General features: G+C 41.3%; 1 protein-coding gene across 5 annotated transcripts in view; it reads right to left on the bottom strand.

Moving 5' to 3' along the window:
• Positions 1 to 26,306, bottom strand: part of SGMS1 (sphingomyelin synthase 1) — a 297,752-nt gene that overhangs the window by 189,117 nt on the left and 82,329 nt on the right. For 2 of the 5 annotated variants that reach the window (XM_032608556.1, XM_032608552.1), the window contains exon 3: positions 17,085 to 17,173. The exons of 1 other annotated variant lie outside the window; for it this stretch is intronic. The gene's annotated coding sequence lies outside the window, so the exon portion shown is untranslated. Of the gene's footprint in view, positions 1 to 17,084; positions 17,174 to 24,622; positions 24,754 to 26,306 lie in introns of all 5 variants that reach the window. 2 more of the 5 variants (XM_032608554.1, XM_032608553.1) reach the window with 2 other exon arrangements.

Raw genomic sequence — 26,306 nt, forward strand, 5'->3', positions numbered from 1 at the left:
TGAATAGACAAGGAATGATCCCAAATTGAAGAGGGGGAATTTAGGAGCGAGATCTATGATTTTTTTCCCTTTTCCTCTTTTTGTGAATGTGTACGTGTATGCTTCTGTGTGAGATCTTGTCTGTATACTCTTGCTTCCACCATTTGTCCTAGGGCTCTATCCGTCCATGATTTTTTTTTAAAAATTCTTTTTCTTAATAATTAAGTTTAATTGTAATAACTTTATTATACTTTACCTTCGTTCTTTCTTTCCTTCCTTCCTTCCCTCCTTTAGACAACGAATCACCCCAAATTGAGGAGGTGGTCTCTGAGAGCAAGATTTATGATTTTTCCCCCTTTACCTCTTTTTGTGAAGGTGTATGTCTATGCTTCTGTGTAAGATTTTCTCTGTATAGCTTTGCTTCCAACATTTGTCCTAAGGTTCTATCCGTCCCTTTTTTTTTTTCTAAATATTTTTTAATTCAATAACTATATTATACTTTATTTTATTTTTACTGTATCATGTTTCTGTCTTTTATCCTTCTTTCCCTCCTTCCTTCCTTCCTCCCTCCCTCCCTCCCTCCCTCCTTTCTTTCCTTCTTTGCTTCTTTCTTCCTTCCTTCCTTTCCACCTTTCCTTCTTTCTTTACTCATACTTCTACTAATTCTCTCTACTTTTTCTCCCTTTTATTCTGAGCTGTGTGGATGAAAGGCTCTTGGTGCTCCAACCAGGAGTCAGAGCTCTGCCTCTGAGGTAGGAGAGCCAACTTCAGGACACTGGTCAACAAGAGACCTCCCAGCTCCACATAATATTAAACGGTGGAAATATCCCAGAGACCTCCATCTTAACACCAGCACCCAGCTTCACTCAACGACCAGCAAGCCACAGTGCTGGACAACCTATGCCAAACAACTAGCAAAACAGGAACACAACCCCACCCATTAGCAGAGAGGCTGCCTAAAATCATAATAAGGCCACAGACACCCCAAAACACACCACCAGACGTGAACCTGCCCACTAGAGAGACAAGATCCAGCCTCATCCAGCACAACACAGGCACTAGTCCCCTCCACCAGGAAGCCTACACAACCCACTGAAACAACGTTAGCCACTGGAGACAAACATCAAAAACAACGGGAACTACGAAAGTGCAGCCTGCAAAAAGGAGACCCCAAACACAGTAAGATAAGCAAAATGAGAAGACAGAAAAACACACAGAAGATGAAGGAGCAAGATAAAAACCCACCAGACCTAACAAATGAAGAGGAAATAGGCAGTCTACCTGAAAAAGAATTCAGAATAATGATAGTAAGGATGATCCGAAATCTTGGAAGTAGAATGGACAAAATGCAAGAAACAGTTAACAAGGACCTACAAGAACTAAAGATGAAACAAGCAACGATAAACAACGCAATAAATGAAATTAAAACCACTCTAGATAGGATCAATAGCAGAATAACTGAGGCAGAAGAACGGATAAGTGACCTGGAAGATAAAGTAGTGGAAATAACTACTGCAGAGCAGAATAAAGAAAAAAGAATGAAAAGAACTGAGGACAGTCTCAGAGACCTCTGGGACAACATGAAACACACCAACATTCGAATTATAGGGGTTCCAGAAGAAGAAGAAAGAAAGAAAGGGTCTGAGAAAATATTTGAAGAGATTATAGTTGAAAACTTCCCTAATATGGGAAAGGAAATAGTTAATCAAGTCCAGGAAGCACAGAGAGTCCCATACAGGATAAATACAAGGAGAAACACGCCAAGACACATATTAATCAAACTGTCAAAAATTAAATACAAAGAAAGCATATTAAAAGCAGCAAGGGAAAAACAACAAATAACACACAAGGGAATCCCCATAAGGTTAACAGCTGATCTCTCAGCAGAAACCCTACAGGCCAGAAGGGAGTGGCAGGACATACTGAAAGTGATGAAGGAGAAAAGCCTGCAACCAAGACTACTCTACCCAGCAAGGATCTCATTCACATTTGATGGAGAAATTAAAACCTTTACAGACAAGCAAAAGCTGAGAGAGTTCAGCACCACCAAACCAGCTTTACAACAGATGCTAAAGGAACTTCTCTAGACACAAAACACAAGAGAAGGAAACGACCTATAGTAGCGAACCCAAAACAATATAGAAAATGGGAATAGGAACATACATATCGATAATTACCTTAAATGTAAACGGACTAAATGCTCCCACCAAAAGACACAGATTGGCTGAATGGATACAAAAACAAGACCCTTATATATGCTGTCTACAAGAGACCCACTTCAGACCTAGAGACACATACAGACTGAAAGTAAGGGGATGGAAAAAGATATTCCATGCAAATGGAAACCAAAAGAAAGCTGGAGTAGCAATTCTCATATCAGACAAAATAGACTTTAAAATAAGGACTATTAAAACGGACAAAGAAGGACACTACATAATGATCAAGGGATCGATCCAAGAAGAAGATATAACAATTGTAAATATTTATGCACCCAACATAGGAGCACCTCAATACATAAGGCAAATACTAACAACCATAAAAGGGGAGATCAACAGTAACACATTCATAGTAGGGGACTTTAACACCCCACTTTCACCCATGGACAGATCATCCAAAATGAAAATAAATAAGGAAACAAGCTTTAAATGATACATTAAACAAGATGGACTTAATTGATATTTATAGGACACTCCATCCAAAAACAACAGAATACACATTTTTCTCAAGTGCTCATGGAATATTCTCCAGGATAGATCATATCTTGGGTCACAAATCAAGCCTTGGTAAATTTAAGAAAACTGAAATTGTATCAAGTATCTTTTCTGACCACAACGCCATGAGACTAGATATCAATTACAGGAAAAGATCTGTAAAATATACAAACACATGGAGGCTAAACAATACACTACTTAATAATGAAGTGATCACTGAAGAAATCAAAGAGGAAATAAAAAAATACCTAGAAACAAATGACAATGGAGACACAACGACCCAAAACCTATGGGATGCAGCAAAAGCAGTTCTAAGGGGGAAGTTTATAGCAATACAAGCGCACCTTAAGAAGCAGGAAACATCTCGAATAAACAACCTAACCTTGCACCTCAAGCAATTAGAGAAAGAAGAACAAAAAAACCCCAAAGCTAGCAGAAGGAAAGAAATCATAAAAATCAGATCAGAAATAAATGAAAAAGAAATGAAGGAGACGATAGCAAAGATCAATAAAACTAAAAGCTGGTTCTTTGAGAAGATAAACAAAATAGAGAAACCACTAGCCAGACTCATCAAGAAAAAAAGGGAGAAGACTCAAATCAATAGAATTAGAAATGAAAAAGGAGAAGTAACAACTGACACTGCAGAAATAAAAAAAATCATGAGAGATTACTACAAGCAACTCTATGCCAATAAAATGGACAATCTGGAAGAAATGGACAAATTCTTAGAAATGCACAACCTGCCAAGACTGAATCAGGAAGAAATAGAAAATATGAACAGACCAATCACAAGCAATGAAATTGAAACTGTGATTAAAAACCTTCCAACAAACAAAAGCCCAGGACCAGATGGCTTCACAGGTGAATTCTATCAAACGTTTAGAGAAGAGCTAACACCTATCCTTCTCACACTCTTCCAAAATATAGCAGAGGGAGGAACACTCCCAAATTCCTTCTACGAGGCCACCATCACCTTGATACCAAAACCAGACAAGGATGTCACAAAGAAAGAAAACTACAGGCCAATATCACTGATGAACATAGATGCAAAAATCCTCAACAAAATACTAGCAAACAGAATCCAACAGCACATTAAAAGGATCATACACCATGATCAAGTGGGGTTTATTCCAGGAATGCAAGGATTCTTCAATATACGCAAATCTATCAATGTGATAAACCATATTAACAAATTGAAGGAGAAAAACCATATGATCATCTCAATAGATGCAGAGAAAGCTTTCGACAAAATTCAACACCCATTTATGATAAAAACCCTCCAGAAAGTAGGCATAGAGGGAACTTTCCTCAACATAATAAAGGCCATATATGACAAGCCCACAGCAAACATCATCCTCAATGGTGAAAAACTGAAAGCATTTCCACTAAGATCAGGAACAAGACAAGGTTGCCCACTCTCACCACTCTTATTCAACATAGTTTTGGAAGTTTTAGCCACAGCAATCAGAGAAGAAAAGGAAATAAAAGGAATCCAAATCGGAAAAGAAGAAGTAAAGCTGTCACTGTTTGCAGATGACATGATACTATACATAGAGAATCCTAAAGATGCTACCAGAAAACTACTAGAGCTAATCAATGAATTTGGTAAAGTAGCAGGATACAAAATTAATGCACAGAAATCTCTGGCATTCCTATATACTAATGATGAAAAATCTGAAAGTGAAATCAAGAAAACACTCCCATTTACCATTGCAACAAAAAGAATAAAATATCTAGGAATAAACCTACCTAAGGAGACGAAAGACCTGTATGCAGAAAATTATAAGACACTGATGAAAGAAATTAAAGATGATACAAATAGATGGAGAGATATACCATGTTCTTGGATGGGAAGAATCAACATTGTGAAAATGACTCTACTACCCAAAGCAATCTACAGATTCAATGCAATCCCTATCAAACTACCACTGGCATTTTTCAGAGAACTAGAACAAAAAATTTCGCAATTTGTATGGAAACACAAAAGACCCCGAATAGCCAAAGCAATCTTGAGAACGAAAAAAGGAGCTGGAGGAATCAGGCTCCCTGACTTCAGACTATATTACAAAGCAACAGTAATCAAGACAGTATGGTACTGGCACAAAAACAGAAAGATAGATCAGTGGAACAGGATAGAAAGCCCAGAGATAAACCCACGCACATATGGACACCTTATCTTTGATAAAGGAGGCAGGAATGTACAGTGGAGAAAGGACAGCCTCTTCAATAAATGGTGCTGGGAAAACTGGACAGGTACATGTAAAAGTATGAGATTAGATCACTCCCTAACACCATACACAAAAATAAGCTCAAAATGGATTAAAGACCTAAATGTAAGGCCAGAAACTATCAAACTCTTAGAAGAAAACATAGGAAGAACACTCTATGACATAAATCACAGCAAGATCCTTTCTGACCCACCTCCTAGAGTAATGGAAATAAAAACAAAAATAAACAAATGGGACCTAATGAAACGTCAAAGCTTTTGCACAGCAAAGGAAACCATAACCAAGACCAAAAGACAACCCTCAGAATGGGAGAAAACATTTGCAAATGAAGCAACTGACAAAGGATTAATCTCCAAAATTTACAAGCAGCTCATGCAGCTCAATAACAAAAAAACAAACAACCCCATCCAAAAATGGGCAGAAGACCTAAATAGACATTTCTCCAAAGAAGATATACAGAATGCCAACAAACACATGAAAGAATGCTCAACATCATTAATCATTAGAGAAATGCAAATCAAAACTACAATGAGATATCATCTCACACCAGTCAGAATGGCCATCATCAAAAAATCTAGAAACAATAAATGCTGGAGAGGGTGTGGAGAAAAGGGGACACTCTTGCACTGCTGGTGGGAATGTGAATTGGTTCAGCCACTGTGGAGAACAGTATGGAGGTTCCTTAAAAAACTACAGATAGGGCTTCCCTGGTGGCGCAGTGATTGGGAGTCCGCCTGCCGTGCAGGGGACGCGGGTTCGTGCCCCGGTCTGGGATGATCCCACATGCCGCGGAGCGGCTGGGCCCGTGGGCCCGTGGGCCATGGCCGCTGAGCCTGCGCGTCCGGAGCCTGTCCTCCGCAACGCGAGAGGCCACAATAGCGGGAGGCCACAACAGTGAGAGGCCCGCGTACCGCAAAAAAAAAAAAAAAAAAAAAAAAAAAAAAAAAAAAAACTACAGATAGAATTACCATATGACCCAGCAATCCCACTACTTGGCATATACCCTGAGAAAACCAAAATTCAAAAAGAGTCATGTACCAAAATGTTCATTGCAGCTCTATTTACAATAGCCAGGACATGGAAACAACCTAAGCGCCCATCATCGGATGAGTGGATAAAGAAGATGTGGCACATATACACAATGGAATATTACTCAGCCTTAAAAAGAAATGAAATTGAGCTATTTGTAATGAGATGGATAGACCTAGAGTCTGTCATACAGAGTGAAGTAAGTCAGAAAGAAAAAGACAAATACCGTATGCTAACACATATATATGGAATTTAAGGGAAAAAAATGTCATGAAGAACCTAGGGGTAAGATAGGAATAAAGACGCAGACCTACTGGAGAACGGACTTGAGGGTATGGGGAGGGGGAGGGGTGAGTTTTGATAGGGCGAGAGAGAGTCATGGACATATACACACTAACAAACGTAGTAAGGTAGATAGCTGGGGGGAAGCAGCCGCAAGGCACAGGGATATTAGCTCGGTGCTTTGTGACAGCCTGGAAGGGTGGGATGGGGAGAGTGGGAGGGAGGGAGACGCAAGAGGGAAGACATATGGGAACATATGTATATGTATAGCTGATTCACTTTGTTATAAAGCAGAAACTAACACACCATTGTAAAGCAATTATACCCCAATAAAGATGTTTAAAAAAAAAAAAAAAAAAAAAAAAAGAGTCATGTACCAAAATGTTCATTGCAGCTCTATTTACAATAGCCCGGTGATGGAAACAACCTAAGCGCCCATCATCGGACGAATGGATAAAGAAGATGTGGCACATATACACAATGGAATATTACTCAGCCTTAAAAAGAAATGAAATTGAGCTATTTGTAATGAGATGGATAGACCTAGAGTCTGTCATACAGAGTGAAGTAAGTCAGAAAGAAAAAGACAAATACCGTATGCTAACACATATATATGGAATTTAAGGGAAAAAAATGTCATGAAGAACCTAGGGGTAAGACAGGAATAAAGACGCAGACCTACTGGAGAACGGACTTGAGGATATGGGGAGGGGGAAGGGTGAGTTTTGACAGGGCGAGAGAGAGTCATGGACATATACACACTAACAAACGTAGTAAGGTAGATAGCTGGGGGGAAGCAGCCGCAAGGCACAGGGATATTAGCTCGGTGCTTTGTGACAGCCTGGAAGGGTGGGATGGGGAGAGTGGGAGGGAGGGAGACGCAAGAGGGAAGACATATGGGAACATATGTATATGTATAGCTGATTCACTTTGTTATAAAGCCGAAACTAACACACCATTGTAAAGCAATTATACCCCAATAAAGATGTTTAAAAAAAAAAAAAAAATTCCCCAAAGCAGCTAGTTCATATACATGCTCTGCCTCTTTCCAGAGAGACTCTAATCTTTTCCTTAAAGTCACACATGGCTTCCAAAACACCCTGGGGCCGTCTGTGCAAAAGGCAATGACCTGTGTCTGAAGGCCTAGGAGTGCTGGCTACAATCCTGAAATGCCTCCTGAGCCAGCCAAGAGGCCAGGAAGTCTCCAGGCCCACTAAAGAGCTGATGAGAAAATACAATAAGGCACTGCTCTTGGCCCTGCACTAGTGGAGCCTCTTACACAGAGAAATTGTTTACATTCAGTGATTAGTAAATGCAGGAACTGACAAATCAACACACTCACTGTTTTGCAATCTTAAAACAGTTGTTTTGGGCTTATTTTAAAGTATCAGAAACTATTCTAGCCCATGTTTGCAAAATCACTAGCTGCTGCAATGAATGACCACATGGCTTTTAACCAAGACTTTCTCTTAACCAGCACCTTGACCTCTGCCACCCCAAGGCAGACCAGGGTGATATGTGGAGTGGACATGAGCGTAAACCCCCTAAAGAGGGAAGGGCACCACGGGCAGCCACGCTTCTCAGGGGCAGCCAGCTCGGAGAGTCACCAGGTGAGGATGTGAAATATATTCAAAAACTAATAGGGATACCCTTCTTACCAGTTTTGCTTACAATTTTTCTATTATGCTCATATATGGGTAATAAGTGCTACCATTACGATGCTAGTTGCTAAAAACTTTGAGCTCCCCAGATGCAGGATGCTTAGTACTGGCAGGTCTCGGTCCCGCAAGTTCAGGTTACAAAAAATTGTTTGCACTCTCTGTGTTAACCAGGGTTTCAACCCAATTCCTGGTAACACTGTATACCACAAGGTACTACAGAAACTGGCAACCACTGGGTGGTTTTCAGGGGCCTCTGGGGAAGACAGCAAAGTGAGGAAAACAGCCCTTCTCAGCTCCAGTTCAGAAAGGTCACCAGACACTGCAATGACCCTCTCTGGCCCCCAGAGTACTATCAACTGAAAAAAAATGCACAGCCTAAAAGTTGAGAATTATGTTTTATCCAGAAACCTTACTGAGGACTATAGCCCGGGATGGCAGCCTCGCAGATAGCTCTGAGGAACTCGTTCAAAGAGGCAAGGGAGGAGCCAGAAGATACAGGAATTTTTACTGAAAAAAAAAAAAAATTCTAGTTGAACATCAAAAGATTACACTAATCACAAAAATCAGACATCTCAGGTTAATTTACACATGAGGAAGATGCAAGAGTCTGGGCTTATTGAAATCATTCCTTTGATATGCATCTTGACTATCTAGGGCCAGTTCCTATTCTTTTGCATCCTGAATTCCCTTCAGGGTGCACCATGGTGGTAACTGCACCCTGGTGGCTGGTGGCTTGATGGCTGGCAGCCTGTGTTTTTCCATCCTGAGTTCCCCTCAGGGTACGAGGTCTGGGCAGCTGCAGTGGCCAATGGCTTTATGGCCACAACATCCTTTGTTTAATAAAATGGCAGGCGACATTCTTCTTGTCCACAGTACTCACCCCAGCGTGGCCTCCAACCAGGCACACGTTTTCCCCAAGTGCTTGAGCCTCTAAATTTACCTTCTCTGCTTCTTCTCCAACCCACTCCCATCCCAAACCCAAAACTCCCTTCTCAATCAGTTCAGTCAGAAAACAGACAATCAACGCTGTGAAAGACACAAAGGCTTCTCCCACCTCAGAGGCTGAAATAACCATATGTGGGACGTTAAAATATCTCCTAAGTCCTCATTCACCCAAAAGCTATTACAATAATTGATTTAAAGATGAGGATAGCACTAAAAATGCATTAAATGCATACCATCAATAAATGAGATCAGTATTAAGCTTTATATTAAGCTCCAAATCATGCCACTTAAGCCCCAACAGTTTTATTGTATTTATATACATTTTTTTAAACTATAAGCTCTTTAGCACAAATATTCCTAACTGCTCTTTCACATCGTAAATTGGAACTGGGTTATTCTTCAGCAACAGGATGCTGCCAGGGAGAAGTGGGAACTGTTTACAAAATGACCAAGAGGAAATGTCACTCCCCTTGTACTTTCAAGCCCATAAAGAACAACTATGAATCAAAGCTGGGCTGAAATCGCATTTCACTTCCAACTGTACTCCTACCCAAGGAAAGGAAGCACATTGTTAAGTTCAAAAGACCCAAACATGACATCAAAAAGCTGCCTGTGAGCACCAAACAAAAGATATTTCATATAATTAACCTACAAATGCTAAAAATGCAATTCTCTGCAGTTATGACTCCACCTATATGCCACTGTGTTCCATCATAGGTATTTCTTTCTTTTTTTTTTTTTTTTAATTAATTTATTTATTTTTGGCTGCGTTGGGTCTTCGTTGCTGCGTGGGCTTTCTCTAGTTGCGGCGAGCGGGGGCTACTCTTTGTTGCAATCCGGGGGCTTCTCATTGCAGTGGCTTCTCATTGCAGAGCACAGGCTCTAGGCACTCAGGCTTCAGTAGTTGTGGCACGCGGGCTCAGCAGTTGTGGCTCGTGGGCTCTAGAACACAGGCTCAGTAGTTGTGGCGCACGGGCTTAGTTGCTCCGTGGCATGTGGGATCTTCCCAGATCAGGGCACGAACCCATGTCCCCTGCACTGGCAGGCAGATTCTTAACCACTGCACCGCCAGGGAAGTCCCTTTCATAGGTATTTCTAAAGGATGCAGTCTAAGTGAAATGCCCATTTTTCCTAGCTAATGTGAGGACAAGGAGAAGGGAAACCAACATTTTGGCAATTGTCTACCCACCATGGGTACCAAACTTTGATATAATAAGAATTTGAGGGCTTCCCTGGTGGCGCAGTGGTTAAGAATCTGCCTGCCAATGCGGGGGACACAGGTTCGAGCCCTGGTCCAGGATGATCCCACATGCCGCAGAGCAACTAAGCCCGTGCACCACAACTACTGAGCCTGCGCTCTAGAGCCGGCGAGCCACAACTACTGAGCCCACGTGCCACAACTACTGAAGCCCGCACACCTAGAGCCTGTGCTGTGCAACAAGAGAAGCCACTGCAATGAGAAGCCCGTGCACCGCAACGAAGAGTAGCCCCCACTCGCTGCAACTAGAGAAAGCCCGCGGGCAGCAACAAAGACCCAACACGCTCAAAAAAATAAAATAAAATAAAATAATACATAAAAAAAAGAATCTGAAATTTCAAAATGTCTCTTAATATCCATTCTCCCTTTCTTCCTTAATAACAGAACCCTCAGTTTTTAAAATTGGCCCCTAGAATAAGAAGCAATTCACAGACTCTCTTGCAGCTAGGTGTGGCCATGTGGCTATGTTCTAGCCCAGAAGTTCTCCAAGTGGGGTCCCCCCAAGAGGCCTATCTTCTAGGTAATCCATGAGGCCAAAACTATTTTTTATAATAATATTAAGATGATATTTGCCTTTCTAATGTTCTTTCTCTGTGAGTATCGGGGGAGTTTTTCAGAGGGTACATGACACATTATGCCACAACAGACTGAATGCAGAAGCTAATTCGAGAATCCAGGTACTTTCTATGAAGCCAGACATTAAAAGAGATTTATAAAAATGTACAGCAGTGGTAGTCTTCTCACTAATAGTTGGAAAATAGTTATTTTCCCCCCAAAAAAGTAATTTATGCTAACCTGTGATCGTTTATTATTTTAAAATAAATTAATATTTTTAAAATTTCTCACTTTTAATTTCTAACAAAATATTTGCATTATTTTCCTATTGCTGCTATAACAAATCACTACAAATAGGTAGCTTAAAATGACACAAATTATAGTTCTGGAGGTCAGAAGTCTAAAAACGGGCCTTCCAGGGCTAAAATGAAGACGTTAGCAGGGCTGAGTTCCTCCTGAAGCAGGGGAGAATGTGTCCCTTGCCTTTTCCAGCTTCTGGAGGCCACGATGGGGAGGAAGGCGGAGCAGCAGGTGAAGCATCGCTCGCCCGCAGCTCACCTCCTGCTGTGCGGCCCGGGGGGCTGGGGACCCCTGCTTTAAGGTAACAGTCATGGCAGGGACAGAGAGGGGCTAACCCTTGTTTGCGTAAAGGACCAACAGGTCACATATTTCCCATCTTTGGGGCCAGAGAGACACTGCACCTGTGCATAAAGGCTCCTTGGGGGTCAAAAAGGAGGGGGCACCACCCCATAATATGTGATGCCAAGGCCCCCCACAAGCCTCTGGGCTGGAATCCATCTTGGAAAAAAGTTGTGCACGCATGTTGGGGAGGCTAGGGCGGGTCAGGTGGAAAAAGAAACCAGATAATTGGCCAAAGGTAAACAAAGACCCAGAAGAACTGACCTATATAAGTGACTTAACCGCCTCTTCACTTCGTTACTCCTTATTAGGACGGACGCCCACACCCTTTCTCTCCGGGTGTGCATCTCTGCCTTGCTTCTGTCTTAACTAAACAAACTTGTTTCTCTGCGTGCTGTCCCACTTGTTGTTGCGCTATGTCTCTAATAATAAACTTTTTACCTGTTTTTACAATTTTTGCCTCCTTGAGAAATGCATTTTTCAATGGGGGAAAGGGCCAGGAGAATTTTGCTTCTAGCCTCTAGCCCCTGGTGGACCAGCAGCTAGGATTCTGCTTTTCATCCAGGCTACCCAGGTTCAATTCCTGGGCCGGGAACAAAGATCTCGCTTCAAGCCACCTCTCACTGCTGTCTCTCGGAGATCACTGCCTCCCTCAAAAGGACTCATTTGATTACACCTGAGTCCACTTGGATAATCTAGGATAGTCTCCTCACCTCGAGATCCTTAATGATCACACATACAGTCTCTTTTGCCATGTAAAGTAACATATGCATCTGTTCTGGGGATTAGGAATATAGACATCTTTGGGGGCTATTTCTCTGCCTGCCACAGAATGCTAGCTACAACTCATACAAGCAAAGCTCTTTGGGTCCCTCAGTCATTTTTAAGAGTATAAAGGGTCCTTACACCAAAACATTTGAGAACCAATTGCTCCAGCATATGAATAGATTAGGTGGGAAAACTAAAACACAGAAAAGCTCAGTGATTAACCAAAGCCGAACAGCCTGTAAACAGACATTCAACTTGAAGCCAGGTGTTCCGGCTACCGATGAACCTCATACGGCTCCCTCTATGCCGTGCTTCCCACCCCGAACACCCGGACTGAGACAAAGGCAAATAAAAATTATTTTTGTGAGCATGTTTGCAGGCATCAGACAAAGGGCGTGACAACAAGCATTCAGATGCGAACTTGGTGAGCAACAGGGAAGGCAGGTTGGAGGAGAAGGTTTTTAAAACAATCTTACTTTTCAAAACCTTCTTTAGAAATACACAAATTTACGATGCCACGTGAGAAAGCAGGAAAATGTTACAAATGGCCAAGTATTCCGGTGCCGAGCCTGAGAGAGGTAACTGTTCTTCATCTAGAGGAGCATGATCAGGACCATAGCTCATGAGACCCAGGGAGCGTGTGAAACAAAACACAGCTCTGGATCACGTGACGGGGCCTGGTGACCAAACTCAGATTTATGGTCACTCGTCTCGACAATGTCTGCCAAGCCCCCAGTTTTGACGGCCTAACTGAAAAGGACACCTGAAAGACCACGTTCTTGGGCTGTCCCTCTGCACCCTTTTGATACGACCAGAGCCACAATTTTGCAGCAGGAAAGAAACTACACTCAGGTGAACTGTGTTAAAATCAAGCTAATGACCCAAATCACAACCTTCAAGGGAATACATATTTACAGTTAAAAGAGGAAAACTGGGAGGCTCAAAGGACCAGTTCTTGCTCTACCAAATGACCTGCCTGACCCAGGCCACAGAACTGGGGGTGGTGGTAATCAGACCCATGCAGTGTGCACTTGTGAATGATGGCTCTCCAGACTAGAAGGCCGGGCAGGGCCTCCTCAGGAACCACTGGCTTTACCTGGTAAACTTCTCCAGTTCTACTTCATCTCTTTCCCAGCTCTCCAGCTGAAGTTTCTAGACTGCTCAGCTAACTAAGCCAAACCAGCAGTAGTACCTGAACTGCCAGCCAATAACCCAAGCATATGAGGACACAGAGTAAGTAACCACTCATTAGAATTTGTTATCCAAGGGAGGAAAAGCCACAGAATTATCTGGTATTTATATCTTCCAAGTGTAAGTATGGGTCCAACAGAAGGCAGTTCCTCAAAGAATCTCTAGTCACAGAGCTCAGCATTCCCTGGGAATGTTTTCACTGCCTGCTTTTTCTAGGATTACACTAGTATTACAAAAATCCAACCTGTAACCTACAAAGATTTTGAAGATTAGAAACATTCCTAACATATCACTGTCATCACAAAATCCTAATCCACACACCCCTGTCAAATCTGTGTAGCCTCTGAAAAGGTATGATTGCCTACAGGTGATGTTTCTGCTGCAGAATGACTAAAAAACTATTAAATCAGCATTCTCAGTTGACATCTATTTTGAAATAATTTTTTTTTCATGTGCCAAAGCACAAGGCAAGTTAACATTTTATAGACCAAAAACTTCAAGCTGCTCTCTATGTCCATTAAGGGGATATAGAATGTAAGGTCATGGAGTTTACAGAGATGATGCCCCTTATTCACAACAGCAAACATCTATTTTCTCTACTCTCCATCTGCAGGCAGAGATCCACATTATCTAAGATACCGGACAGAAAGAAAAATGACACTTTAACAGAAAATAGACTAGAACTCTGTTCTTATGAGTTATTCTAAAAGTAGTGAATACTGTCTTCTTCCAACTTCCAAGAAGTAAATATTCAATGGATCCACTAGAAATAGAACCCAGGCAAAAGTGGAAGGACAGAGTATGTGATATGAATACAGATGTGGTTTACCTGGCTTTCAAAGAGATCAGTATTTCATTATTTTCCAGTCCCTTGGTGAAATAAAGTAATTTACCATGTAAAGTTTAAAGGATTTAAGAAAATTGATAGGGCTTCCCTGGTGGTGCAGTGGTTGAGAGTCTGCCTGCTGATGCAGGGGACGCGGGTTCGTGTCCCGGTCCGGGAAGATCCCACATGCCGCAGAGCAGCTGGGCCCGTGGGCAATGGCCGCTGAGCATGCGCGTCCGGAGCCTGTGCTCCGCAAAAGGGAGAGGCCACAACAGTGAGAGGCCCGTGTACGGCAAAAAAAAAAAAAAAAAACTTTCTAACACATTGGGTAGCTCCAGGTAGAGAAACAAATCCCAAGAGGTTATGGTAAGAACAGTGCACTGAAACCTGAGCAAAGAAGAGAGCAGCAGTCACCCTGGAGACAACTACAAATACCAGCAATGAAATGAACAGGGCATCTAGACCTTTAGCTTTCAGCCAGGTGGGGAAAGCCCAACCTGAAACCAGGAATTCCAAAGGGAACAAAAGTGGTCCTGGTCCTGTAGCATCCTCCTGGCTCCTAGTACAAACACAAATTTCACGAAGTAAGATCTCAAGATTCCAAGATATAATTATCAAAAAAGCCAATAAAATTTATATCAAATAAGATATAATTATCAAACAAATATATAATTAAAATTCACCATGCACACTAGGAAACAAGCCACAGAAACAGATTTAGACCACCAAAGATTTCAGATACTGGCATTATCAAATACAGAATATGAAATAGCTCAGTTAGGTGCTATTTAAAGAGATGAAAGATGGAGTAAAAAGAAAATGAGTAAGCAAAAAGACACCATCAAAAAAATATTCACACAGGTTTGCAGCAGAAGAAGAACCTTTAGAAATGAAGAAATATAATCACTGAAATTAAAAACTCAGTGGATGGGTTAAATAAAAGATTCAACATAGCTGAAGAGAGAATTACTGGACTGAAAGCTAAATCTTAAGAAATTACCCAAATGAAGCAGAGAAAGACAAGGAAGAAGATATCCAATATGAATTAAAAGACATGAAGAATAAAGAGAAGTCCTAACATCTATTTAATCAAAACCAGAAGGAGACAACAGAGAAAATGTAGGAGAGACAGTATTCAAAGCATTAATAGCTGAGAAATTTTCAGAGCTGATGAATGATATGAACTCACAGATACATAAATCACAACAAATATAAACAGGAAGCTGTACATAAACATGTTGTGGTGAAACTGCAGTAATCCAACAACAAATAAGTAAGCCAAATCATCTACTAAAGAATGGCAAATGAAAGATTAACAGATTTAACAGCAAAACTGAAAGCCATAAGACAGTGGAATGGTATATTATACACTCACAATGCTGGGAGAAAAATAACTGTCAGCTAAGAACTCTGAGAGCGAAATAAAGACATTCTAACATAAATCAAAACTGAGAGAAGTTACCACCAAAAGATTTTAAGGAAAGAAAATTCTAAAGAAGGCAAATCTCACCAGAGAAAAGGCAAAGGATAGAAGAAGGGAAGAGAAGCAAGATATAGTAAACACAGAGATAAAGTGAAACAAATACTATCTCTACTAACAATTGTCTAATTTGTATGGTGAAACATATAACAGAACTGATGAAAAGAACACATAAGTACAGAAGAACACAGTCTTCATTAGGTGTCCTATGAGTTTTGTATTATTCTGGAAGGGGATAAGAAGACCTTAACTACTGATTGACTTTAAAACTATTAAGTGTACACAGTGTACTTTCAGGGTAATCATTAGAAGAATAGAAAGAAAATGCATAATTTCCAAATGAACAGAGAAAAAATACTGAATGAGAACACAAATCAACAAAAACTTCAAAGAGAATGAAGGTTAGCAATGAAATTGCAACATAGTTAAAAGAGAGACTGTTAGACGACATTTCAAAAACCAAAAAAAAAAAAAAAAACAGAAACAAACAAAACTGCACTAGCCATGCAAGAAAAGACTGAAAAGTTTCTCTACATAAATGCTGTTCTCCAAAGGACACTTAAAAAAAAAAAGATGCTCAATCTCACCATTAATTAGGAAAATGTAAATTAAGACCACATGATATACTGTTTTATACTCACTAGAACGGCAACAAAATACCACATGTTGGAAGGAAATGGAGCAACAGATAAACTATGATAGATTTTCAGAATAGAATTTTATTTAACAATAAAAATTAATTTAGTACCATTAATGTAACAAATGAATCTTAATTCAACTGAGTGAAAAAAAAATGAAAGCTGCAGAATATTACATGCAATATACCATTCTTATCAAGCCTAAAAACAAGTAAAACTAGGCAATGTATTGTTTGGATATATACATGGGCATAGTAATTATGTTCCAGAATGGAAATCAACTATCAACATTAAGAACACTGTTTAATTCAGCTGAATTTTACTTTTGGTAGCAAGACTTTCTCAGTGAAGAAGTTTCCAGGTTTATGTTCTAGGACAAGCTCTTCATCTCATCTCAGATTGATTCTCTGAGAAGCACTGGCCTAGACTCTTCAACTCCAGAGAAGGGGAAGACCTAATACCTGTAATCTTCCCAGATAAGGAGTCTCAATCAAAAGCAATTCCAGAGTAAAGGAAATGACTCCCCCAGGCCTCCCTGGAGCCTTCCTCCCTGGTTTATGTAACTTCAGATCTGGCAGGGCCCTTTTCTGTCATTTCCAGTGACTCAGGCAGACTGTTTCCTGTGCCCTTTGTTTTACGCATTTCTCCCACCCTGGCCTGTGTTGCCTTCCTCTTCCAATGAGGAAGCTGGCCTCTTCAATCCTTTCTCCTTCCTTCCCCAAACCACACTGGCCTTTCCTTGGCTGATTTTGACCTGGGGCAAGCTGAAGACCTCAAAGATCCCTCCATCCTTCAGAGCCTCACGCACAATCTCAGAACAAAGCAGGAGAGATCCTGAGGAACTTCAGATCCATAAGATGTTTGAGAATGGATGAAACACTGAGTTTGACTTACGTGTTCTTTTATACACTCTCTGCTATCTCCTACTTCACTGTTCTTGAAATTCAGAAAATCCACAACTCCTTCGGTCACTGCAGCTTTGCCTGGAATAATAAAGGCAGGAAATTAGAAAGGAGGCAACCAGAAGGAACCGAGGGTCCAAGCGGAAAGAAACTCTCTCGTATAATCAATCTTGACATTTAAAAGGAAAAAAAGCCACCTGAATTAAGGAAAGTCTCTACCTTGGTCTAAGCCAATTTTCTTCTTTAACTAAAACTATTAATAGTAATTTAATGTTTGTAGAAGAAATCATCATTATTTACAAAGAGATTTCACATGCATTTTCTCATTTGAGCTGTAAGATATTGAAACTAGGCAAGTATTATCTTAAAATGCAGCAGCCAAATTTCCCAAAGGTTAGGGAACTTTCCAGTGATCATCCAGCCAGCAAGCATCAGAGGAGGAATTCGAACCACTTCTGTGACTCCTTATTCCAAACTCTTCCACGGCACCAAATGATATAATGGTTTCAATTTGAAAAGCAGTATTATTATTTCTTCTTCCACTAGATATAGTGTCTTAAGCAACAGATATAGAAACGGCTTTGCCTCCTGAATGACAAAGACACTGCCATAGGATTAAACGTTTATTTACCAGAGACAACACAGAGGGTAGAAAATCCATACCAAGTTAGTTAAGAAACACATGTATCTTTTCCACATACCCTCCTTTTCTCTTTAAGTCATAGTTATAGTTGCTGGGCTTTATTTCTCTCTCTCTCTCTCTCTCTCTCTCTCTTTTTTGAAAATAATTTCAAATTTAGAGAAAAGTTGTAGAATAATAATAGTACAAAGACTGCCATGTACTCTTTATCCGTGTTCACCTGCTAATAACATTTAACGTACATACTTAATCATTCACTCTCTCTCTACAGACACACACATTCACTCAACATTTGTTTTTTAAGCTTTTTTTTTGGCTGCACGGCATGCATTATCCTAGGTCCCTGACCAGGGATCGAACCCGTGCCCCCTGCCGTGGAAGGTCGGAGTCTTAACCACTGGACCGCCAGGGAAGTTCCTCACTTAACATTTTTCTGTTTCTGAGCCACGTGGAGATAAGTTTCATACATCATGGCTCTAAAAACTTCAGAATTTATTTCCTAAGAATAGGGATATTCTTACAAAACCATAATGTTGTTATTGATCTTAGTAAATTTAATAATGATACAACACTTTAATTGACCGCCATATTCAATTAACCCAATAATGCGTTTTATAGCATTTCTTTTTCCTCCAATTCAGAATCCAGTCCAGGGTAAGGTATTATATTTAGCTGCCATTAATCTGCGACACACAGCTCTTTTTTATCTTTTATGACACTGACACTTTAGAAGAATATAGTCCTCCCCTTTTTTTATATTAATAAAACATTACCATTTTGACTTGTCTGACATTTCCTCATGATTCAATTCAGCCTATGCATTATCAGGCAGAAAACTACACAGTTTCCTTCTCCTGGTGTCATAGCTGAAGGCATGTGAAGTCTATGTGCCCCTCCCTGGCGATATAAATCTTGATCACCCAGCCAAGGTGCTGTCCAATTTCTCCCAAGAAAAATTATTATTTTTTCCCTTACATCTAATAAGTAATCTGTGGGGAGACACTTTAAGACCATGCAAATATCTTGTCCCTCATCAAAATGTCCCCCTAGATTTAGCATCCACTGGTGACCCTTGCCTGATCTGAACTTTACTACCATGGCTACAACATGCTCATGGTTCCAACTCCAGCATTCCCTCCACATTACCATCCAGGACTCAGCAGTCTACACTATCTGTTCATCTATTTGTCAATTTATGATCAGTAAGGATATATGAAGTCCTACTTTTTCAACAATTTATAATTTATCACTGTACTTAATAATTTTGGTGCTCAAACTGTCTCAGATTTAGCCAGTGGGCGACCCTTTAAACTGGCTCCTTTACCTTTGTGACATGCCCCCATCATTTTTTTTTATTTTTATACTTTTATTTCCTTACTTTCTGACATTAAAAAAAAGTTCTAGGCTCATCTTGTACTTACTCTGTCTCTGCCCTAGATGCAGACATTTCTCTAAACGCCCTGGGTCCTTTCAGTGGAGAATGGTGTTATACAGACCAAGATCTAGGATACCCCTGTTTGAAAGGCATTGTCTAGTTCCACTGATTACTTTTCATTTTGAATGAGTCACATTTTCCTGCTTCTTTGCATGTTTTTCTGTTATAAGGTTGACAACTGGGAGGTGTTCAGTTTGGTTCTGATGGCAACTAAATTACTGGCAGATCCTCTCAATTCCGTCAGGCTTGGTTTTAATAATTGGTTAAGATAGGTCTATTTGAGATATGTCCTTGGTCCTAATGCATGACCCTTAATCATAAGGCATGGTCTTTGCGGTGTCTCGGAATGGTTAAGGTGCTCAGCAAGGTCTCTCCACCCTGGCTAGCCCAGAACTCTCCATTTCTCTCCATACTGCATGAACCTTGCTATGGCCATTCTCTTCCCTGCCTGGGAACAGCTGCTCTCTGCTAGGTCTCACCCTGTATGGATACACATCTCAGCTTCTGGGTTCCCCTCTCATAGTTCCCTCCTCCCCAGTAGCCTGCCATACAAATTCCAGCCTCTTCAGCAGCCCTGAACTCTGGAGACCCACCGTGCTGTAACAGGCTCCCCCTCCTGGTACCCCAGGAAGGGAATGCAGGGAACAGGGAATATGCTCCAGCAGAAAACTAGGACAAATGTGGGTCTCACCTCATGTGACTCTCTTCTCTCAAGGATCAACGTCCTGGCTGCCTGTTTTCCCGTGACTGACAGTAACTGGCTCGTGTACTGTCCAGTTTTCTAGTTTACTGAAGGAGGGCCAAGTCCAGTACCAGTTACCTCTCTGTTTCTCTTGGTGCCTTCAACACTAAGTGATGCTTGTGGGACACAGAGCTGCTCTATTGGGAAGTTAAGAATCATATACTTGGAGCATGTAACAAATGCTCTTTATTTAAACATTTCAAAGAAACTAACAATCTGTTTCTTAGAAACGTTATGTGTTTACTTTTATTGCAGCACTGTGGCAAGAAAAACGCTCTCTAGCAGTCAGGCAATTCTAAATAAAATGACAAGAAAGTGTCTCTATTCCTTCCGGAAAGCTGATACTCACTTCAGATAGCCAGCTGGCTATCACTCTGACATATATTTCCCTTTATTTCCATAACTCTTCCTCCAAATGGCAAAATAAAACACTATAGTCTAGCCAAAGAATCCAAAGTTAGTTGCTATTCTTTATTTTTCTTGTTTATGTGCATGTACTTAGGGGTGAGGAGAAGACTCCTTTTCATATAAATCATTTTCTGGCATATTTCCATTTCCACTTCTAACCACTGGTGAGAAAATAATCAGAGAAAAAATGGTCCAAAAGAAAACCTGCAACCCCAGATACAAAGTTAATCAAAAGGAAACTGGCAAACAAGAATAGTATTTTCTTCTCACATGCTGTGAGAAAAGAGGAGTTTGCCATCACAGGAAAATGGAGATTAGGCCTTTCCCTGCACAAGCCAGTGGATCTGAGCCACGGGCGCGTGCACACATGCAGCTTTCCACACGGCGCACCAGGCAGAATGGGGGACGACCCCTTTCTACTTCTTGAGCAGACTTTCTCCATATTGGACATGCACACTGCGGCCCATCTAATTCATTTTCTCTAAAGGAATCGGTGCATGGAAGTTACACCTCTCTTGGGTTTTACTCCAGGCCCCCTAGAACTTAAAGGCGAGCATCTGATGTAAACGCAGTGTTTATCTGTCCATTTGCCTGCCTCACCGTGCAGGCACTCCCCGTCCTCGGGGGACTCTTACATCAGTCTTCTCAGGTCTCAGCGTCTCCGTGTGGACCCTGCTGAGCTCTGTTTCCTCAAGTCAGCATGTGTCCAGTACTCTCATCAAGTGGGTCCCCTTTCTCAGGAATAGAGTCAGAGCCCCTGGGCTTCCCAAAGAAAGACCTCTGCGACCTGCTCCCTGCTCAGCTTTCCCCATCACCCTCCCCAACACGCTATGTCCCGTGAATGAAAACCCAGGAGCCGTTTCCCCTTCATGAAAGACCCCTTCCTCCCTTTCTTCTCTTGACTAAATCACTGAGGCTTGACAACCTCTGGGAAATATGTCACGATCACCATTCAAAGCTGGGTTAGTGCCTCGACCTTAGTATCCTCACTGCACCTGTGCTAACCTTTACAATGATAACAATGTTTACTGAGCGCTTACATGTGCTAAGCACTAGGGGCACTTAGCACGCACTATCTCACTGAGTGCTCACACCACCTCTGTAGGTAGGAGCTGTTAACAGTCTACCCTGCAGATGAGCAAGGGGACAGAGAGGGTCAACAGCCTCCCGCATGCCACACAGCCAGTGAGGGGTGGGGCCAAAGAGCTTAAAGGCTTTCTATAAGCAGTACTTAACATATTTAACTGAAAAACTGACAGTATAACTGGTGTTTCCAGGGAAAGGCCCAGAATGGCAACAGATGATGACCCTGTAACAGCATTAAAAGGGTAAGAGTAAGATGTGAGAAACTCATCAGAATTCTTTAGGAAGAGGATGCCGTTAAAGTCACTCATAAACTAACATCAACTGTGACGCTCATAAAAGAACAAAATATTTCATCAAGACAGGGGACCAGCAATTTCAAGAATCCAGGAATATACACATGGCTCAAGCAAAAAGTATTTAAAAGTAGTGGGGGAAATGGAAAAGGATGTTCTTACTAGAAACAAACAAAAATTGGAATTCCCTGGTGGTCCAGCCGTTAAGACTCTGCGCTTCCACTGCAGGAGCAAGGATTTGATCCCTGGTCAGGCAACTAAGATCCTGCATGCTCTGGGGTGCAGCCAAAAAAAAAAAAAAAAAGAAAAGAAACAAACAAAAAAATGTATTAGGTCAAAGATTAAAAGGACTTCTCAGAGGGAAGAATCTGGAATATTTGTATAATTAAATCAATTCTATTCTCAAGAAGCTCGTATACTGCACAACCAGTAGGATCGATGCTCCATGTTAGCTAGCACACAAGTTGAGTAAGTGAGGACTGGGGAACGGGCAAAATCCTGTTGTAGACCATCTGGGCCCTGCATGTCACTGGTCCAGTATGTTCATTCCTGGCCCCAGGTTGTGGAGTTGGGGACCTAACGAAGGAGGCATGAACAGGACTCCCATGACCAGCTGCCCCCCAAATGGCACAGTGTAAAGCAGACAGTATGAGTGTTTCAGTACCATGCATCGCCTCACACAGGGGAGGCGTCTTCACATCGCAGACCCTGACTGTGAAGGAGGATGTACAACTTCAGGTCATAATTAATATTAGCCAGGGTCAGAGTGACCAACGCTGGGCTCTACACTTCTAGAGAAAACTGAGAACAAAACAAAACAGAAAAGGACCAAAAGTAGATGAAACCCACAGGGATGAAAAGTATGAAGCCCACAGGGAAAGTCTAACCTAGGAAAGAGAAAACAAGGAGGACTCCACCATTTCACATCATCTTAAGCACTACCCTGCTCAGAGCCATGGACAGCATTTTTCCGTGCCCACTGAAGACAGCACAGAGAAAACAGTTTTAACCTGAAGTATGAAAAGTTTAGCTTCAATGTGAAGACTTTCCTAAAGCCAGAATTTTTAACAAAGGAATATGTAGTTTGTATACCCATGACATGCTTGCTATGATAATTACCAATGTCTGGAGCTCTCATATTTGTATTCAAGTAGTATTGGCGTTATGATTCTGCCTCAGAGAAGCTGCAATAATAACCGGTAACACAACTGTTTACTGGGTGCTTTGCTATAGGCTAAAGGTCGCTCAGGGAGACCTGAGACAGAAGCTCAGCTCTGCTTGTGCTGTGGGCTTCACACAGTCTTGCCTGATTCAAAATCCAACCTCTTAACTACAAGGACAAGACTTACTATTTGCAAAATGGGATAATACCTGCTTCATGAGGCTCTTGGAAAGACTCGGTAAGTTAGTCATAAAATATTTAGCCTGTGCCTACCCCATAGTAAGCACTTAACAAATGTTAGCTATCATGATTGACAAATAATGTTAACCGTGCCTGGGTCAACCTCTTCTAGTTATTCAGTCTCTGATCCTATTAAAGTCAAGATAGTTTATGTCAATGAGGCAAATACAACTTCAAGGTGAAAAAGAACTGGTCATGCCTTCAACCATTTCACCCATCCATATCCATCCACTCCTTCAACAGAGTTTCACAGTGAGCCCACCATGTGTAGAGCACTGGGGCAGGGCCTGTGCAGAATACGAAGACAAAAATGACATGGCCCATAGCTATGCTCAAAGAACACGGTCATCTTATTATTAACCACAAACACTGCAGAATACTCACTACGTGCCAGGAACTGTTCTAAGCACCCTAAGCGCCGTGGTGTGTGTGTGTGTGTGTATACTCTTTTAATCCTCACAACAACCCTTTAAAGTAAATACTATTTATTATCCCCAATTTATGGATGAGAAACTAAGGCACAGAGATAAGTAACTTGCTCCAGCTTTCACAGCTTGTAATTGATAGAGCTGGGATTCAATTCCAGGCTGTCCAATTTCAGAGTCTTGGGCTCTTAGCCACTCGATATATTGCCTCCTCCGAGACTTGACCACTAAGAACTAGAGCAAGGACAGACTATGATAAGGGCCCAGCAGGAACATAAATAAAGTGCAGTGCTCATGAGTGAGCTGTGCTATCTTTACACCTAACACAGAGTACGAGTCCTTTAACTACAGAATGATGTGTTCAGGCATGTGATACCAACCCAGACCGAAAGCCATCCATAAAGCACTGGTGTCTGCCACTCTGAAGGGCCCTCTTCTCAGCGATTTAACACGTGCTAAAGGGAAAGAGGAGCGCTCGGAATCTGGGCTTAGAAGTCAGACGTGCCTGGGTTTCAGTCCCAAGTCCTCCAATACAGCCTTGAACAAATTACTTGATCTTTCTCCGTGCTTCAGTGTCTCCACTAAGGAGTAAATGAGATCATTTATACAAAGAACTTCATTCTAGTACTTGGCACTAAGGACTATATATGTAAAATAATATTAATTAATTAATTAACTAATTAAGTACTGGTTTGCTTCAAGACTCAGTCCTAAGCCATATGGAAAAACCCCAAGTAGACAATACCAAGTTAATAGACCAAGAAGAATGCAATCTGTAGTATCTGAAATATACTGTGGATTCATTACGAATAAATATGAACTACTGTAACTTAAAAATATTATAAGCCTGTGTTTCTAAATGGTAGGGAATAAAAAAACCTTCCATTTTAAGAGATAAGAGAGGCTGCTGTATACTAAGGGCCAACTCTGTTCTTGGTCACTCAACAGTCACTTCACAGATGTCACTGAGTCTTCAGAACCACTCAGAGGCTCGTCAAATGATCCAGATTTTACAGGTGAGGATTCTGAGCATCCCAGAGACTAAGTGATTGGGCTCCACAATAGGCAGCGGAGACTTGCTAAAAATTAGAAGACTCACCCGTGAGGCAAGCAGGAACATAATCGTGGGATCAGGCAGTCACTCCACAGAGCATTTCTTTGGCACCCGCCGGACTTTCACTGGGCAACATTCCATGTAATCCAACTCTCATCCCCAAGGTGTGTTCTGTGCTTTAAAGAAGCCCAAATCACTGAAAGGTTAGGATATGTCACCCATCAAAGTGACATACTACTACAGATCTCATTCTATCACCCAATTTAGTCATAACGGCCTTGGGAACATTATCAGAGAGGCGTGATTTACAAACTGCTATGGCTCTCCAAAAGTGACTAAATTTCCACAAGAACAAACTGGGTTCTAGAGCTGGGACACTGTGAAAATGAACATCCACAGCACAGCACAAAGTATGTGTCTGGGTGAGACTAAAGAAGGAAAAAGTATATTGAAATATCCTTTTCTCTTTTTGTTTATAGCAGAGGATCCTTATCACACAGAGTCAAATCAGTGGCTCCCGAACTTTCTTATTTGTGGTTTTCTATGTGTCAACTCGCCCACAAGAAAAAGAAGAAAGCAACAAGAAAGTTCACTGTATAAATTCTAAGACTTGAGTCTGCTTCTAATACTTCCAGAATATGAACTCCATCCTTGACAGGAGAGTACACATTTTGATCGCCACTGTATCCTCAGCACAACACACGGATGGGTATACCATAGGCCTTCAATAAATATGGGTGATGTTCACGCCCAGAACAATACAAAAATGTAGGGGAAGGAATTCCCTGGCAGTCCAGGGGTTAGGACTCCACACTTTCACTGCCAAGGGCCCAGGTTCAATCTCTGGTCGGGGAACATCGATCCCACAAACCAAGCCGCGGCCAAAAAAAAAAAAAAAACATGTAGGGGAGAAAAGGTGAGAAGGGCTGCCCAAGGAAGGATCACTTAGCCCATTCAAGCAGGACTCAGCACCAAAATGCTGCTTGCAACTGAATAATTTTAAGAAATGTAGGATTTTAGGAGTTCAGATTTTCTGATTTTTTTTTTTTTTTGGAAGGAACACATATTAAACTTTGGGGGCAAAAAAATGCCTCCCAGCCCCTCTTAACTATTCAAAATACTTGCCAATATTTTGAAATACTTACTGGCCTAAAATATGCCTTCTAATCTGCTATTTCAGAAATATGAATCATATATGTGAAAAATTTACTGCTAGCACTGTGCTAGATATAGCCGACACAAAGAAGACCAAGACTGGGCCAACTAGAGTTTAATAGAGACACAGATTGTAAACAAATAATTACAATACCATACAATTAGAGCTTCTGGCAAAGCAAGCTGAGTGTGGAAGGGTGCAGAGGAGGGCAAGACTAAGCCTGCTGTGCATTTCAATCCCACATGTGAGGAAGGATCTTTCCTTTCCCAAAGTCCTTTGCAATTTCCTTGTCCAATCCTCATTATTTTCTTTAAAGCAATAAAGCAGCACAACCCATCTACGTACTAAGTACTTTAAATAGTCATCATGCTCCTCAAACATCATCACACCCCCATGAAAAACTGCACATTACTTTAACGTACGCTAGTTAAATATAGAAGTTTCTCAATTAATGACCAGCCACACCATAATACTGGTTGCTAAATACATACACAGCTTCAGTGTTTAAATAAGCTGTACCAGGATTTTCTGGCCCTAATCTTTCCTCCAAAATCCCTGGCTTTATTATAGCCA

Source organism: Phocoena sinus, chromosome 16, assembly GCF_008692025.1.
Source record: "Phocoena sinus isolate mPhoSin1 chromosome 16, mPhoSin1.pri, whole genome shotgun sequence".
Classification (NCBI taxonomy): Eukaryota; Metazoa; Chordata; class Mammalia; order Artiodactyla; family Phocoenidae; genus Phocoena; species Phocoena sinus.